The sequence below is a fragment of the Nannospalax galili genome, unplaced genomic scaffold (assembly GCF_000622305.1).
Source record: "Nannospalax galili isolate Female #2095 unplaced genomic scaffold, S.galili_v1.0 scaffold586, whole genome shotgun sequence".
NCBI classification, from domain to species: domain Eukaryota; kingdom Metazoa; phylum Chordata; class Mammalia; order Rodentia; family Spalacidae; genus Nannospalax; species Nannospalax galili.
This window is the reverse complement of record NW_008355363.1, coordinates 6,713,225-6,732,337: the sequence shown is the minus strand read 5'-3', so window position 1 is coordinate 6,732,337 and position 19,113 is coordinate 6,713,225. Positions and strand designations below refer to the sequence as shown.

General features: G+C 37.0%; 1 pseudogene; it reads left to right on the top strand.

Annotated features, from left to right (window-relative positions):
* The first annotated feature begins 547 nt into the window (after positions 1-547).
* On the top strand, positions 548-1,716 carry LOC103749610 (annotated as a pseudogene).
* The last annotated feature ends 17,397 nt before the right edge of the window (positions 1,717-19,113 follow it).

The window sequence follows — 19,113 nt, the reverse complement described above, 5'->3', positions numbered from 1 at the left end:
TTAATTTTTAGAGAAAGACAAAGACATAGAAAAATTTTGGGAAACAGTGTAGAAATGAGACAAACTAAAAATCAGTATCTCAAGATACATAAAAAACAACTAGAAGAAAATAAACATGTAAGACAATGGTCATCACATATTAATAAGCTTATGGCTGTCGGGGTATTTTTCTTGTTGCTAATAGTGGTGGAGATATGTTGAAGCCAGGGACTGCCACATGCTCACAAGTGCTCTGTCATTGAGCTACTGTATCTCCAACTCCTTACATGTTATTTCAGAGCCCACTTTTGACGTTAATATCATAATTATATGCTTTCCACAGCTTTACAATTCTTAGTAGCTCTACATAATTTACAATATATAACAAATCAAATTTTGTCTGTTTAGACAAGCTTTCTCTATATTACTGACATTCCAATATAATGTAAATAAATATATTTACTACAGAAATTATGTGAAAGTCTTAGAAAACCACTCTATATTTTTTAGTATCAGAGTGGGTATATCAAGGATTTGCAGGGACACAGAGTCACGTGGAGGTGCTGGAATGCTTCCCTCTTTCCAGGACTCTAGGATGGGGATGGAAAGGAGCTGGAGAACAGCAAGGAGGGTGACTCTCTGCAGGAACGGAGACTCGGGCTGCGTGCCCAACTACCTTGGAAGAAGGTTTACACAGCAGAGAGGCGACAGTGACGACAAAAGCTCAAGTGGCACAAATAAACTCTCTCTGGTGATGATTTTAGTCTCTCGTTGGTGGATACTAATTCACCATCTGAAGTGGAGCCAGAGCCGCAGTCTCATTGCTAAGCATCTTTCCAATGGAGCATTCTTTGAAAGGCTAGGGAATGTTGCATCTGTGGGGCTGAGAAGTCCAGATCACCGCGTTGGTTGTTGTTACTGCCATTTCCAACAGGAAAACCTGCTTCCTGAAATAGCAACAACCCTACAGAATTGGTGGTCTCATTTTTAGGAGGATTTAAAAAAGGCCTCGAACTTTTCAGGTTTGAATTGGATAAACGTATTCAAGGGATGAAAAATAGCATAAGAATTGTGAGGAATGGGCCTGGAGAACAACATGAAGTACTATCTGCACAGCTGGTTTGAGGATGTTGTGTGCAGACCAAAGAGTTGTTCTTTTCTTTCAGGAGAAACTCACCTTTCTGCTGCATGCTACTTTATATGCTTTAAGTTATACTCCTGTAGAGGTTAAAGAATAAGATGAAGGAACAGAGAGACATTAACAGGTTTCTGAGTATAGCCAGCCTTGAAGGACTTATTCATGAAGGGACCATGACATCTTTGTGTGACAGTGAGAGAGGAGCAGCATAAATCTGTGGTCATTGGTCATCTGTGGTCTAGTGGCTCCCAGCCTCAGCTCTACATTGCAGGAAGCAACAATATTTGCGAGGACTATTTGCAGGCTTTCTTACATGGTTCTGAAGAAGGGACCCCTTTTCTTTTCACACAAGTCCTGAAAAACTTTAAACTAAATGCCATACAAGACACAGTTTGGAGAGATTTATCCAGCAGGCAAAAATGAATCATTCTGCCTTTTTCAAATGTTATATGTTCCACAGTTAAGAATTGTGGTAGTGAAGCTATTCTTTTGAAGAATAATGAATTCTTTTGAATGCTGAAGTAGAAGATGAAGAAATGCTGGAGACCAAAAGTGTGGTAGTCGTTCTGGAAGAGTTCATGAAAGAAGCACTGGTCTAAAACTTTGATCATGTACTGAGACCGCTCTTTCATGAGGCTTTTATGTTTAAGCTTCTTGTTTGAAATTACTGTTGCAATTGTGGATAGGATTACACTGTTCTTAAGATTATTGAATCACACCAGGTTCTTCTTTTCCTCTTTGTATTTTTTCTTGTTTAACTTAAATAAGTATAAAAGTCTGCCAGGACACACCTTTAATCCAAGCAAGTAGGCTGAGGCAAGCTGATACTGTGAGTTCAAGGCTAGCTTAGTCTACCTAATGAGACCCTGTGACAAAAATAAACAAACAAAAACCCCATAAAAGTCCCAGGAATGTCCTCACTGAGACCTAGGAAAGTAACATGTACTATCATTGTAGAATTCTGGCATATTGCTAGTCTCATAAATTCTGAGCTTCAGAAATCTGTTGTCTAAAACTCTTTAGAGGGGATTTTTGGCTTCCTATGAGTTTATTGTATTATTTAGCAGTTCCCTCCCAGAGAAACCATAGCACTTCTTTCTTAATGGATTGTAGAATTTGATGAAATATGTAATCCTTGATGAGTATGGTGACACAAGCCTATAATCCCAGTTACTCAGGAGGTTTTGAGGCAGGAATTTCTCAAGTTCCAGGCTAGCCTGAGTTACAAAGTAACTTTGTCTTCAGCTCGGGTTATATAACAAGACCCTGTCTTACAGAAATCCCCCCCTTCTCCTCATAGGACAGAATAACACCAGTAAACTATTTCAAAGAGAGATATGTACACCCTGGGGGTGCCTGATACATTTTGGTTTTTTGTCTGGTTTTTTGTCTGATTGATAGGTGGCATGAATGATGAAACCAGATTTCTAAGCCAATATGCAAATAAATCGTGAGTGGTTAAGAAATTAAATGAGCTTTAAAATAGATGCACCTGATCTGGCAAGATGGCTCAGTGGGTAAAGAAGCTTACCACTAAATATGATGACTTCTGCTGGATCCTCAGGACCCACAGGGTGGAAGGAGATGAATGATTCCCACAAAATGTCTGGTGACCTCCAAGCACACATACTGTGGCACATACACATCCACATTCACGCATTCACTAAATAAATATAATAAAAATATGTACTAACTTCAATAAAACCTCTCTGATGAAAAGCTATTGCAACTGGGCGTGGTGGTCCACCCCTTTAATCCCAGCATTTGGGAGGCAGAGAGAAGTGGATTCTTGTGAAACGGAAAATACCCTGGTCTATGCAGTGAGTTTCAGCCTATATGGAGCTACAGGGAGACCCTGTCTCAAAACAAACAAACAAAACAAAAAAAAAAACTATTTCAGAAGTTGTCCCATGCCTTTTCTTCATTTATTTACAGGTATTTGCCCAAGAACCCGCATTTTCTTCTTTTTTCTTTTAGTTGAAAATTCTGGAGTTTTAAACGCTATTATGAATACACTTTATAAGAAAATATTAGAATGAAAATAGGAAGTCTGGTGTGGTGGTACACAACTTTGGACCCAGCACTCCCAGGCAGAGGCAAGCAGAACTAAGTTTGAAATCAGCCTGTTGGAGGCCAGCCTGAACTACATAGCAAGCAAGATTCAGGTCATCCAGGTGAGACCAAAAACATCAGCAAAAAAAAAAAAAGCGATTCATCCTATCAGAGTTGCTCATTAATCTTTGGTTTTGTGCCTTTGTTACAAGCCTCGTATTGTTTTACTCAGAATCAATTGAAAGTACCCTTAACCAGCCATTTATAATTCCTATGGATGCCAACTGTAGCAATACACATATCTGTTCTGTGTGTAGTTCTTTAATAAATTGTCTTTTTTTTTTTTGGTCCTTTTTTGAGACAGTGTGTCACTGAAGTCACAGCTGGCCTGGAACTCGCTAAGGAGACCAGACTGGCCTCAGTCTCACAGACATCCACCTGCTTCTGCCTCCTAAGAGCTGGGATCAAAGGTGTGCAACACTTGGTCCAATAATTTCATTTGATAATGATTTTTGCTTAGAAGATCAGAAGTCCTGTGTTCTCACTGCCTTCAGGATGCTCAGAGGAACACGCACCTATAAAAATAAGGAATACTTTTAAAGTTGAATGAGTAGCTGTAATAATTCAACAGTAAACCTAAAAATTTACAGCCAATTTTGAAAAAGATACATCTTAGCTCTGGAAATTGTTATTGAATATGTCAATGCTGTTGTAATGAAATGCTTCTTTTAAGAATGTGGTAATTAAATAATAAATTTTAAAAAATGATAAAAAAAAAAATTCTTCAAAGCATAAAAATTTGCTCCTTAATAATTAGTAGATGTGAAAAACATTACCATTGAAATCTACCTGATGACTTTATATCCATGCTTTGATGCCAAGGAGCTCAGAAGGTAACTGACTATGACTAGTAATAATCAGATATATAGAGATTAGAAATGCATGTGCAAACATCTTAATGTCAATTGCATTAAAATGATTTTTTCTTTGTGAAACTGTATTTTAATAATGAAATGGAGACATTTTTTAAAGATTAAAACCTCATTTATGTCTTATAGGGTTTATACTGAGTACAATATTGTGTAACTGTGATAAATCAACTGTAAACCTAAAAATTTCAGCCAGTTTTGAAAGAGATGTATCTTACCTCTGGAAACTATTGAATTTGTCAATACTGTTGTAATGAAATGCTTCTTCTAAGTATGTGGTTATTAAATAATTTTTTTTTTAAAAGGAATACTTGTAGCCGGTTGTAAATCCCTGCTACGTGCCGAGTTCTAACTTTCACAGTGACTGACTGTGGCCTTCTGCTTCCTCATCTGTGTAAATCAGTCTATGGACATGGGTGAATGAGCCCTGCTATAATGTTACCCATCTTTGATTGTGGAAAGAAGCATGAAACAAATGGGATTGTTTTTACTTTGATATTTGCTTATTTTCTGCTTTTGTGTTTTTAAAAATCATAAAAAAATTGTGAATAGTAATTTTAAATACATATTCTACAGTTTTCATATAGTAGATGAATAGCTAGAAATAACTTTAATTGCTCAATCCATATAAATACTCAAAATTCAACACTCTAAAGTCAAAACAGACTTTCCATAGATTAAATTTGGTAGGAAATTATTTTCCTAAAATCATCTCAAGTTGTTTAAAACGTATTTTATTTATTTTAATTTTTATTTTAATTTTTAGGATACCATACTTGAGTACTGTGTTTAAAGCTTTTATACCCTGTCTCTCATGCTCCTATCCCTCCCATGGTCCTTCCCACTTCCTCTCAGATTCATGTGTTTAGAGATGACTACTTAGGATTGGATAGCTTATTGAGGAGCGCACCCCTGGAGAAAACTTATTCTCATTCTCCCAACAATTGATTATCTGTAGCTCTTTATATAGGGCTATGACATTGTGAAATTTCCACTATCTATGTTGGTATGTCAACTGACATTGTCATTATGCAGATCTTATTTAGGCAACCATATTGCTGAAATTTCACGGATGTAGCATCCCTGTAATGTCTAGGAGACATTATCTATACACAGACTTGCTGGTTCTCTGCGTTTACAATTCTTTTCTCTTCTGATTCCTCTTCCAAGATTTTTCATGAGGGATTGACTTGTAGATGTCTTGTACTCAACTTACTTTCTTTTGTTCTATGATTTGTATGTCATGTATAGGAAGTGGTAAAGTATCTGAGAATATATAGATAAAAATATGTAAAAGAAACCAGGCAATATTAAATCAGAACCAAAGTAGCATGACAATATGGGAGAACATGAATACTTAGCAGCTCTAATTTATGACACGGTAGAAAACAAAAGCTGATCTCACCACTTAAAAGTCTTATATTTATCACTTGTATATTAATAACATATCTGAAATGTTATAGACTTAGGAGGATCCCTTCAGATTCATTCATTGTCTTCTACCAGTCATGCAATCTGCTGAGAAGCGTAAATGTATTTCTGACCATATGGCTTCCCAGGGAAGCATTGAGGCTATTGCCCTATATAGTGACCATCCATTTTGTAGAATGAGTGGTGGCTCTAGTGCAGACTTCTGGAATTTCTTGGTCTCTCTGATAAAAGGTCGAAGTGACTAACCAGATCTATAGGAATCTTGTAGAGTTTTTTCCATTACTGTAACCTAGTCAAGTGGTGGCAAGGGCCAACGTGTTATCTCTCTTTTTAGTCTCTACATGATATTGACTTTGGCCTCCAAGTTTGGTATTGAACTCCCATAAGGTCAATTACACCAATACTATACAGCAAATTATGATTTAAAATCAACTGTTGTATAACATTTAGATAAAGACTTGCAGAGACATGTTTTCAAATAAAACCTATGTTTTTTAAGATGTAGTTTTCTAGTTAGAAAGCTGACAAACTTAAGAGAAACTATATGCAGTTACCTTGATAGAACACAAAATCAGAGCTGGAGCCATGGCTCAGTGGTTAAGAGCATTGATTGCTCTTGAAGAGGAACTAGGCTTGGTTCCCAGCACCTACAGGGAAACTAACAACCCTCTGCAGCTCCTGTTCCAGGGAATCTCACTTCAGAAGGTAGTGTGCACATGTAGTGCACTTTCATACATGCATGCAAAATATTGACAGACATAAAATCGAAATAAATATTAAAAAAGAAAAAAAGTAATCTTTGTTCTTTACGCAAATTTTGTAACTCTATACTATTTTAATATTTACTTTTTAAAACCTTTTTGTGACATACTTTAATTTTTGTTTTATTCTAATCATTCTCTGTTTTGAAACAATTCTTTACCTTATTTATGACAGAATCTTTTCTCAAAAGCATTTATCTAATTTAATCTTCTTTTACTAAAACAACATTTTGTCTAGAAACTGTTCATCACATTTCTTATTTGATGGTTTCCCACTGTCCTTTTTGTTGTTTTACAAAATTTAAATAATCTACATATTAAAATTTTTTTCACTCTCTTACAGCAAAGAATACAAGCTCTCACTGCCTCTACCCTGACTCAGTTATTCCTGACTAAGGAGTACCAGGCTCTCCAATCTTCAAAAAGTGAGATATCCTGTCCCCATTCTCACTCTACCCCTTACCCTCTTTTTCTTTATGCCCCTAGGGTCTGGAATGATAGAATGTGTAACTTGCAGGAGAGCCATAAACTTCCTTAAAGGAGGCTAAATTACTCAAGGTAGCCAAATGGCCCAAATTGGAGGCTTAGTTTTTGGTCAGGCCTTATCAACTGGTCACTTCCCTGACTGACAGTGACATGTTAACTCCTGCTGTGCCATAGCCTGCTCTGGTGGCCTGGCCCTAATCAACTGATCACAACAGAGATATTGTTTGCAGAGTCAATCTTAATCATCCCAAGGACACCAATGTCTGACATCTGACACTGAGCAAATTCCTACAGCTGCGTTCATCGGGGTTCATATAGAAATCCAGATTGCTCTGCTTTATTGATCCTGTGTCTATGGACAAGACACAGGCCCTTTTCTATTTTCTCCTGAAGAGGACATATTCCTTTCCTGTTAAAATTTTTTAGACACTTTTTTCATAATATCATATTTTTATAAAAATACAAAGATCTCTATCTGAAACACAGAAAATATGTATATCGTGTCTTAACTATCCAGCATTAGTAAATGCATGTAAAATAAGTCTTAAAGATAGCTTTTAAATTTTTTTTATTTATTATTAATTCATATGTGTATGGTGTGTGTGTGTGTGTGTGTGTGTGTGTGCGTGTATGTGTGTGTGCATCTGAATTCATTCATGTTTGTGTATGTGGAGGACAGAGGATAATTTTATGGAGTCAGTTCTTCCCTTTCACTTTCATGTAGGTTCCTGGGACTGAGCTCCGGTTGCCAGGATTACACACCATGCACTTTATCTATTGAGCCTTCTTACCAGCCACTGGAGATATTTTTTTAATCAGATATATTTATATTAACTGATCTGTTAAAGACTTTCATCTTATAATGAACATTTAGAAATTGAAATACATAAAAATTCAATAAAAACAAATTTTTAAAAAGCATTTACTTAAAATTTTGTGTCATTTCTATTTTTATGGGTGTTTTAGAGTGCATTTAAGTGTACAGTGTATTTAAGTGTTCAAGAGGCCAGAAGAGGGTGTCAGATTCCCTGGCACTGGAGCTGTGATCAGCTGTTAGCTGTCATGTGTGTGCTGGGAACTGAACCCAGCTCCTCTTCAAAAGCAGCCAGTGTTCTGAACCGCAGAGTCCTCTCCAGGCCCCTTAAAGCATTTGCTTGTTAATGAGATTCATAAGGCAACAAAAGAAACAAAAATCTTTGCATTCCTTTTTCCATTCTGGGCATCTCCTTTTCTATGGTTCACTGACTTACATCTGTAGGTAAGTGTATTAATTACTCAAAAAAAAAAAAACCAGAAATAACTAACATAGGTTACTGTCTCGATTCTTTGATTCTAGAAACAGCAGGGCCTAGTAGGATTACCCTCATATAAGGATAATTACTCGTGAGGGGGAAGCTTCACCCTGAAACAGGGGTCATCACATCCTGAGAGCCAGTATAATCCTTTAAATGATAAGAATTTCTTTATATCACTTGTTGAACCAGAATTGAGACTGTTTAATTGTGAATATAGCTTTTCTCTTTTAAAAAAAGTTTAGTACACTATGATTTAAAAGGAATTTTGGCATAGTTATCAGTTTTTAATTCATATGACCATTTACTTATAAGATAATTTGATACCATGTCAAAAATATAGCACAAGTAGATGACATACATACACATAGTTATAAAGATAGATTTTTAAAGCCTTTAATGCCATAATTCAGGAGGTAGAGACAGGTGTATCTCAGTGAGTTTGAGGCCAGCCTTTTCTATATAGCATTTTACAGGCCAGCCAGGGTTACATAGTATCTCAAAAAAATTAATTAAAGATACCAAAGATTTAGTAACTTTTATCAGTTATATGTTAATCTGTTGATCATATCTTTTTTTCCATAGCATTATTCAATCTTAAAATCACAGAGTAACCTAATTTTGATAAAGTATTAGACAGACTGAATTGATGCCACAGTTAGCTTTTTATTGACTTTTTTCAAAGTTTATATTAGAGAAGATGTGAGCCTTAAAAAAATCTATTTTTGAAAGAGAAAATCACAAATAGTTTGGCAATATTTTTTGCACCATTCCTCCATGGTCTTTGATTCAGTTATGTCATCCAGGTTCTGACTCTGAGTTCTTGCCTTGTATTCCCTTGATAATGAACTGTGTTGTAAGCCAAATAAACCCTTTCTTCCCCAAATTCATTTTGAGTCACAGTATTTAGTACAGCAAAAGAAAGTTAAATGGAATAGAAGTTGCTAACAAAGAGTGTAATATTGTTGCGACAGACCTGACCATGTTGTTTTGGGGAGAACTGCAGAAGGCTTTCAAACTTTGGGCTGGAAAAGCTATTGAGTTCTTGGATCTTAGAGAGCCATTCTGGGAGAACTTGGAAAATAATGCTGAAAGAAGTGTAGATGATGGAGACCTGGCTGGTGAAATTTCAAGGGACTCAAAGACAATTAGGGCTGTTTGCATGATATTTTGAATTGAGAATCTGTTTGCTTTACTGGCACAGTCAATTCTCATCATTTGGGGATGCAAAATCAGCTGTGATTAACAAGAAACCAGCACCATTGAGGTAAAATCTTCTAGAAAGAGAATTTCTATAGGTTTAGCACACAGAAGCTGTGGTCCGAAGGGGTCCAAGTCTGCATCTCAATCAAGCTGATAGCCAAACTTGTTAATTTGTAAGAGTTCCCCACATGGTACTAGTTTTCAATGCATTAAGGAGTCATGGAGAGAATCCGAAGCTTGGCACACTATGAGTCCAGAAGAGATCATTGATGAATGTGCAGCCTCAGTTGTAGTAGAGACCTCAGGATTGACAGGGTCATGGAGATAATTTGAAGACTGGCATTGTGAGAGGCCAGGAAAGTCCATTAGTGAAAGTGAAGCCTTGGTTACAATGGAGACTCCAGTAGATGCCAGGACTATGGGCTGACCAGCAAGGACAGTGGGTGTGGATTGAAGCCAAACTGAACCTAAGATTGTAAGAATCAGAGGGGATGGATGATGACAGGGAAGCAGTCTTCCAGACAGTTGGTCAGTTACTCATATGAACTCACAGCAATGGTGACAGCATGTACAAATCTTATGCAAGCTCAAACCAGACAAAATCCTAGCATAGACATGGGGAAGTGTATAAGAAATTCCAATCCAACTAAGGAATTTTTGGCAACTGATGGCTGCTGGGAGGATGAAAGAAAGTATCTATCAGGGATGGGACACTTTCTGTGTCCAGGGGATGAACCCACACTGCAGGATATTTAGAGATACAAATCAAACTATATAAGCCATATTATCTATATATGAGAATATATTAATTTGGGTTGGGGCTTTGGGGGAAGATGTAGATAGGGGAGGGGATCTAAATACCATCAAACCATATTGTATGAAACTCGCAAAATTCAATTTAAAAATAAAAATACTAATTTTGAAAGTAGCCTAGTTATGTTATCTAATTATGCCCCCCAATTTATTTAGGTTTTCTGAAATATCTGCCTCGCTATATGTGTTTTAGAATCTGTTTATGCATTTCTACAGAAACACCAATTACCTGTTGAGATATTGTTTTGAATTGTATTAAATCAATAGGTCAACTTTAGTCAAACTATAATTTTGAAAGTATTGAATATTCAAACACAGGGGCATGGTATCCAGTTAATATTTAATTAACACTGTGAATTGCACTCAGTAATATTATGTCATTTATATTATAAAACTATAAAAGACAAAGGCAGCTAGGAATGCTGACATATGCCTTTAATCCCAACACTTGTGAGGCAGGGGAAGGCAAAGCTCTGTGATGTGGAGGCCAACCTGGGCTACATAGTGAGGTCCAGGCCAATGGGCACACAGTAAGACACTGTCTCAAAAAAAAAAAGAAAAAAAGAAAAGAGAGAGAAACGTATATGCTTAAAAGAGCTAGGTCACAAATGTCAGAACCATTATAGGCCATTTACATAGCATGCACTTACTCTTGTATTTGTATATTACATGGTTTCTCTCACATATTCTGTAATGTGTAACCTGTAGGAATGACTTTTAAAAAATGGACAAAATCTGGACTAACAACTTTTATTTAACCTTGCAACCAAAATGCTACTGCGAAGAAGCTCAGTAAGCCATATACTCTTGTGACATAGGTCCCTGATCTTTATTGCTTGGAACCTCAATTTTCCCTCCACCCAAGATAGTAAACGAATGTGGATGTGCTTGAGAATTAGCAAATCAAAGTGGTGGACACAGCACATACATATTCTTATCTTCATTGAAAATACTGAAGGTTGAGAAGAATACTTGACATTGTTTGTATGAGATGTTTTAGGTCTATAGATGAAAGGCTAAGTATCAGTGAGACCAGACAGCTCAATAGCACAGTTCCAGGAGACTTCTGGCAGAACAGGTTCCCTCTGATTTCGGTCCATTCTTAAAAGCTAATGTTACAAGACAGGCTGTTTATTCATGTGTAACTGTAATGCTGGCAATGGTAGCATTTCCAGTCTTTTTCTGTGAACTAGCTTCTTTCATATTTTAAACTTTTCTTTCTTTCTACACTTAACTCTCCTGCCACACTATATCCCAAGGAATCTGAAAGAATACTTTTTTTTTAAATCTCTGACTTATGAGGTGACAGTTTGAAGAAGCAAGAGAGGATGATAATAAACAACAGACACTAGATCAAACAAAGTAATAAACATTAGATTTATAAAGAAAACAATAGATTGTAACTTAGAGAACTTAACAAAGAGGTAAGAAAGAGGCAGAATACCGCACAACTTCTTTAGAACTGTAAATAAAAGAATAAAATAATTCTTCAGGAAAAAAGCTAGGAAAGCCAAAAGTTTGATTTATATATAACATGAAGCAGTCATCAAGAAATTATGTGCTGTTGCCTTCCTGAGACATTCCTTATTATACTATGGAAAGGAAAGAATCAAATTCTTGAGAAACCATGCAATTAAACTGCTTAAATGGGAAATTAAGAAAATACTGAAGATGCATATTTCCAAACTCCAAAGTTCTCTTTCCACCTGCTAAGATCATGGGACCTAGAGGAACAGGGATCACATGAATATTCCATTGGCTATCACTTGAACTGAAACTTATTAGAACAAGCAACTTCATTAATTAATTAATTAATTTAATTAATTAGCAGCTCAAGCTAATATCACCAAAACAGACAACATTGATCCTGTTTAGATGATAATTTCCACCTGCAAGATGGGCCTATTCATCACTTTCCATTATATTTGTAGTTAATATTCTACACTGACATTGATGCTGGAGATTGTATCCAGTGCCTATAGCATGTGGCACTGACATTGATGCTGGAGATTGTATCCAGTGCCTATAGCATGTGGCACTGACATTGATGCTGGAGATTGTATCCAGTGCCTATAGCATGTGGCACTGACATTGATGCTGGAGATTGTATCCAGTGCCTATAGCATGTGGCACTGACATTGATGCTGGAGATTGTATCCAGTGCCTATAGCATGTGGCACTGACATTGATGCTGGAGATTGTATCCAGTGCCTATAGCATGTGGGCTGAAGATTTAGGTACTAAGTTACACTCTCAATCCAGATGAATCTAGATGCAAAATTCTCAATACAATACTGGGAAACCAAATTCAATGACATATCAAAACTATCATTGACCATGATTATATTAGCTTCAGTCCAAGGACACAAGGATAGTTCAACATACACAAATCAATAAATGCAATCCATCATGCAAATAAGGTCAGGGACAAAAATCACATGATTGTCTTAATACATCCAGAAAAGGCCCTTAACAATACCCAATATGGTTTCATGATAACAACCTTAAGAAAGTAGAAATGAAAGAATCATACCCTTACAGAACATTGGTTATGTACAAGAATTATAGTTGAAATTATAGTAATTCTAGGGAAGTCAAAGGGACTCAAGAAAAAAACAAGAATTGGAGAAACGTATGCAATATAATTCTTAATATCTTAACTAGACCACTAAGACAAAAGAAAGAAACTAAAGGATACAAATAAGAAAGCAAGAAGCCAAACAACCATACTTACAAATAACATACTAAATATGAAAGAAAGTTTAGAACTGGTAAACACTTTCAATGAAATAACAGGACAGAAAAAGAATATATAAAACCCAGTAGTTTTTTTCTCCCATCCAGGTTCTCTCCTCCCTCCTACCCTCCCTAGTCACAGTGCCCCCATTATCCCCACCCTCCCCCCAATACCACCAACTCCCACCAGATGGGAGAAAAAAGCATAGAGATGAATGAATCTTGGGGGGTTAGGAAACCTAGAGGGAAAAGTAATGCCTTCAAAACCCTATGAGAAAGGCATATACAATGTTTGAACATTAATACATATATACCTGGGAGCTGCTTGGCAAGGAACACAGTGACAGACAGAAGAGACCTCCCTTTGACTGGTCCAGGAGATCTAGGGGGCTCTCCTTGTAGAACTCTTCTATAGGATTGGTGGGGATATAGTGTTTTGGCTTTCCATTGTATTATTTTTTCGTTGTTGTTGTGGCATGTGAATTTCTTTTGTTGCTTATGATTCTGATATGAAAATTAAGTTTAAGTATGCTTCTCTTTGTATTATCCGGGTGCCCAGATCCTTTCTTTATTGGTTATGTAAAGCTGGTTGGTACAGGGTTCAGTTTCTCTCAGGTTTATTTTGAAGGGAACTGATGGCTTCAGATCAGCTATTCAGGGGTACCACAGAAGCCCAATTCAGGTCCCAATCAGGTACACTCAGGCTTCCTTCACCACATGGAGGCAGGATCCAGGCTCTCTCAGGCAGTCCTATGCGCTTGTCAACCCTATGCCAGAGGGAGGCCAGAGGGGTGCCAGAACTCAGCACTCTCTTTCTGTCTGCTGAGATCTCAGCCTTAGCCTACCAGAGGCAGATCTATCCTGGGGGCCTCACAAAATCCTAGGTAGGGGGATGGTATGATGCAATTAGGGGAAGCTCACCACCACATGGAGGCAGAATCCTCCCCTGGGTTCTCAGGCCCTCTGTTGGTTGGAAGCCAGAGGGAGGCCAGAACCCAGCACTCTCTGACAGTCTGCTAATCTCCCAGCCTCTACCCAGATAGAGGCCCAAACCTACCCTCTCAGTCTGTGTGCTAGGATCTCAGCCTTAGCCTACCAAAGCCAGATCTGCACTGGGGCTTTTGGAGGGGCCTCACAAAGTCCCAGGTAGGGAGATGGTATGGCACAATTAGGGAAAGCTCACCACCATGTGGAGGAAGGATCTGGGGGCTCTCAGGCTGTTCCCTGGGTTCTCAGGCCCTCTGGTATTTGGGAGCCAGAGGGAGGCCAGAACCCAGCACAGTCTGGTGGTCTGCTGTGCTCCCGGCAGCTACCCCAATGGAAGAGTTCTTACATCACCATTTTCTTAAAGTATTATCATGTTGATAAGCTTTCTTGATTATTCTTTGCCTGAAGTTCAATAATTGTCATGTTACTCATGCCTGTTATAAGTGATTTAATAAACTTTTGAAAAAGACTAGGCGCCATGAGTACTCATGAGCCCACATGTTTAAAATTGACAAAAACCAGGACCAGCCTTATCAAAAGGCTGCAGGATGGGCAGGCGCCGGTCAAGCTTCACAGATTAAGCCATAAACAAGTTTTACGGGTAGGACTCCTGACCACCCTGAGGGCCCGATACCAGGAAATCAAGGAAAAAAAAAATCTGTGCCTCTGAGGTCACCTCCCATTTAGCAATCCCACTTCCCCTTAGCCCGGCCCTTACCCCATATCTCTGCATACTTTTGAAATTATTGTGCGTGTGCTTGAATTAACCAATAACCGCTCTTCTGCTTCTGTACCCTGCTTCTGCTCTATAAAAACTGCCAAACCCCAACCTGGGGCGCGCAAGTCCTCCGAGGAGACTCTGTGCCCACAGGTACCTGTGTATCAAATAAACCTCTTGCTGTTGCAACCCGAAAGGCTGACTTGTCCTCAGTGGTCTCACTCTTACACTTTTATATATTTATTGGTCACTTATATTCTCTGTTCTAAATATTAAATCATATCTCTGATTTTATAATCATTTTTCAATATTTTTTAATTGCTGTACATTTCATACAGTACATCTTAATCCTATTTAGAGCCTGTCCCCTATCTGCACACACCATAACAGCCCCCACCAGGTTTCATGTATTGCCATATATATTAAGGCCGATTGAGTCAAGCTGTGTCTGATCCTTTATCGTTATTGATATGAATTTTAAAAAAGTATTTTATTTGTTATTTTTATTTTATGTGCATGAATGCATTGCCTGCATGCATGTAAGTGCACCCACGTTCTGCAGTACTCATGGAGGTCAGAAAAAGGCATTGGATTCCCTGGAACTGGAGTTCCGAATGGTTGTTAGCTGCCACTTGGGTGCTGGGACTCAAACCCAGGCCCTCTGTAAGAGCAGCCAGTGCACTTAACTGATGAGCTATCTCTCCAGCACCCATTGATATCATTTTTAACACTTTTTCTCTTGATAACAAGTTCCCATAATATTGAAATTAATGTTTTATCTAGGTAATGTTAAATGATTTCCAAAATGATACTATCTCTTTTACCTTTTTTCTCTTTCATAAGTTTGTTTTTAAACTTTATATAGAAAATATTTCATGTGTATGAACACTGAGTGGAATATCAATGTGTCCTTACTACAAAAATATTAAATTATATTTTATAATTTTTGCAAAATTTACTGAGTAGATTGTATAAGTAACTGAAAAGTTTTACCAATAGGACCTACAATATCCTATGAAGAAACTCATAGGTTAGGCAATATTATTCATCAAATCTTAATAAATGATAAATCTAAATTATAGAACAGATAGTCTCTTAATTTTACTTATATAAATTTCCTGTCACATAGAACAATAGCAGATGAAGCTGCCCTTTTTTACCTCAGGGAAATGGAGAGAAGGTTTATGACTACTGGTATCTGAATACAAATTCTTGAGTTGTACCATTAAGTCGTTCATGTGTGCTGTTTATGATTTTTTAAAGTAGGCACTTGGATCGATGAATTTCCCTCTTAAAACTGCTTTGAATTTGTCTCAGGGCATTGGTTGTGTTGTGTTCTCATTTTTATTTAGTACCAGGAACGATTTTATTTTTTCTTGATTTCCTCTTTGATCAATTTTGATATTTATAGTTATTACTAAAAGGTATGGATTGGTTACTATCATATTTTTGTGTATGTTCTTAGTCTTATTCTGTGTTTCTGTACTTTATAACTTCATTGGTTTTCTTTATGTGACCACTTCTGTATGACCATTTCTTTCTTTGGTCCTTTGTACTGCTTCAAGTATTTTCTGTAGGCCTGATTTGGTGGACATGAATTAATTCAGCCTGTTTTATCATGAAAAATTATTCTTTTTTCTTCAACTCTGATAAACAGTTTTCCTGGGTGAAGTATTCTTGATTGACATCCATGGTCATTTAGAACTGAGACTACTTTGGTCCAAGTTCTCCTGCCTTGCATATTATGTTTTGAAAAGTCAGATGTAAATCAGATGATTTTTTTTTCTTTATATGTAACTTGTTTTTCTCAAGAAGCTCTCAACATCCTCTCTGTGTTCTGAACATTTAGTGTTTTTACTATGATATGCCATGGGGAGATTCTGTTCTGTTCCTGTCTAATGGTGTTTTGTGTACTTCGAGTATATGAATAGGAATGTCTTTCCTTAATTTGGAAAGTTTTCTTCTATAATCCTGCCTAAGATCTGGTCAATGCTATTTACCTGAGAGTCTTCTCCTTCCTCTACGCACATGTGATGTATAGATTTGTACTTTTCATGGTGTCCCACATTTTCTGCTTATTCCATTCTAGTATTTTTTTTTAATTCATATTCTTTGCTTGAGTGGTCTAGGTCTTCAACATTCTTTTTCAGTCTTGATATTTGGTTTTACATTTCATTCATTCTGCCTATGAAGCTTTTCCAATTGTTTCAAATTAGATTGTAGAAATTTTCAATTCCATCTTCATTTTGGCTTGAGATTTCTTCAATTTGGGGGACTTTTGTGACAGGGTCTCCTTGTAGCCCCAGCAGGCTTAGAATTCACTATGGAGATTTGGTTCGCCTCGATCTCTTGGAGATCTGCCTGCCTCTGCCTCCACAGTTCTGGGATTAAAGTTCTTCACCACCACATCTGGCTGATTTCTTCAATATTTCTATCTCTTGTGAATTTACATTTCAAGTCCTAAAATTATTTGTCATTTCATTCAGCCATATATTTGTACTTTCATGAGCTTCAAACAGGAGTTTGTTCCTCTCCTCTTTGAGTTCTTTGAGTTGATTGTGTTCTTTAAGTTCTTTTATCATGTCTATGACTGGTCTAAATTCTGTGTCGTGGGGTTCCTCTAGGTAGTTCTCATTATTGTACACTTCTATAGGACTGGTGGGTTTTTACAGGGACATATTTTCTTGGTATTTCACATTCTTTGTGTTTTTGCATTGTGGTGAGAGCATCTGGATTTCTTTTGTTAATTTGTGTGTCTGATACAAAATTCTAGTTTTTCTCTGTTATTCGAAGTTTGATTCTGTTTAATATTGTTGATGCAGCTTCATAGCTTTCTGGTGAGCTATGTATAATTAGTTGGTCTCGGTCTCAGTTTTTCATTTTTGGTTTTTTACTGATGGAATAGGATTGTCCCAAGCTGATTAGGGAAGAGCTCTCTAGCAGTGGGAAAGTGCCTAGACCCAATTCAAGATAATAGTCATCTAGTGGCTGGGTTCTGGCAGGCTAGTCAGTAGGTCCTAGGTTGGAAGATCTCGAGGGGGCCTAGTCCCAAGCTGGGGGATGGGGACAGCATGGAGAGGTCTAACTAGTTACACAGAGTAGTTGTGGGCCCTGAAGCAGGAGAATGGAGCTAGTCTGTGCACAGGGAGATCAAGACATAGTACTGAAAAAATATTTTTTAACATTTATTATTTTTATGTGTATGATTGTACTGCCTGCATGTATGTAAGCACACCTGTGTCGTACAATGCCCACGGAGGTCAGAAGATGGTGTTAGATCCCCTGGAACTGGAGTTACAGACTGTTGTTAATGGCAATATGGGTTCTGGGAACTGGACCTGGGACCTCTGGAAGATCTTTTATCCACTGAGCCTTCTCTCCAGTCCCATGAACATTCTTAATAAATAAAAATTGTATAGTCAGAGCTGTCTAGGAAAAGAAAATCTGTGGATATAAGTGGGAATTGATTAGGTGAATTTTCAAAGGACTATTAGATATTCACCTGAAGATATTAAGATGATTTCTTGTATAAAAATTGCAACTCAAAGATAGGGTTGTATGTTTGAAAAGGCGTCAGTGTTTTAGTGATATTCAAAGTCAGGAATAAAAATTATATCACAGGAAAAAAAATTTAGAGTGAAAAATGGGTTCTGAGTCTGACATAACCAGCAGTAAACTTTGTTGTGTGTAGAATTAGATTTCAGAAAGAGAATCTGGGAAAAGAAATTGAACCCAGTCTTTCTGCTCAGTGCAAGTAGAAATGAAGTATTGTTCAGCAATAAAAAGAGATATAGTACATTTCATGCTTTAACATGGGCAAATGACAAAAACATTATTCTCAAGCAAGGCACTGAGGTTGAACTGACTCTTCAGGTTATATTATTTTGATGAAATTTTCATATCAGACAAGTCTATAGATTAAAAATATAATTTGGTTTTCCTGGGTGTGATGGTGGAAATGAGAGTTGTCTGTAAGTATGCATGAGAGAGCTATGTCGGGTGACAGAAATCTGTTAAATCTGAGTTTTCCAGTACTCTAAATTTACTTAAAAGTTATTTAATTATACTCAGGAAATGTTTGAATTTTTAAGCTATTGTGAAGTAAAATGTTTTGAAGAAAAAATAGCAAACCCTGGAAAAAGAAATACCTTTAGAGGCACTAATGATTTGCCTATTTGTTTCAAAAGTTATTTGATATCAGCAGTGTTAGTTTTTAGTATTAGTCAAAAAGTCATTATTCTGACTTAGAAAATTAAGGGATAATTATAAATTTAAATAAAGGAGGATTTTCCATTAGATAGCAGTAGTGGCTGTTTCCTCAGAGTCCTTATAATTTGATCTTCTCCTGTGCTCATATAAGAGTAGAGTAGATGAAAAGATACACTTTCAGCTTTTGCTCAAATTGCGTAACTATGAGTATATATAATTTTTATTATCTTGAAATCTATGCAATAATTTTGAGACTATGTCTTTAAAATGTTTATTCTCCCCATATAGTAATAACAGGAAGCTACAGGAAGTAATTGTGTTTTGTCTGTTGATAATTTATCTGCTTCACATTTTGATTGTATCTACTTAAAACTCAGCA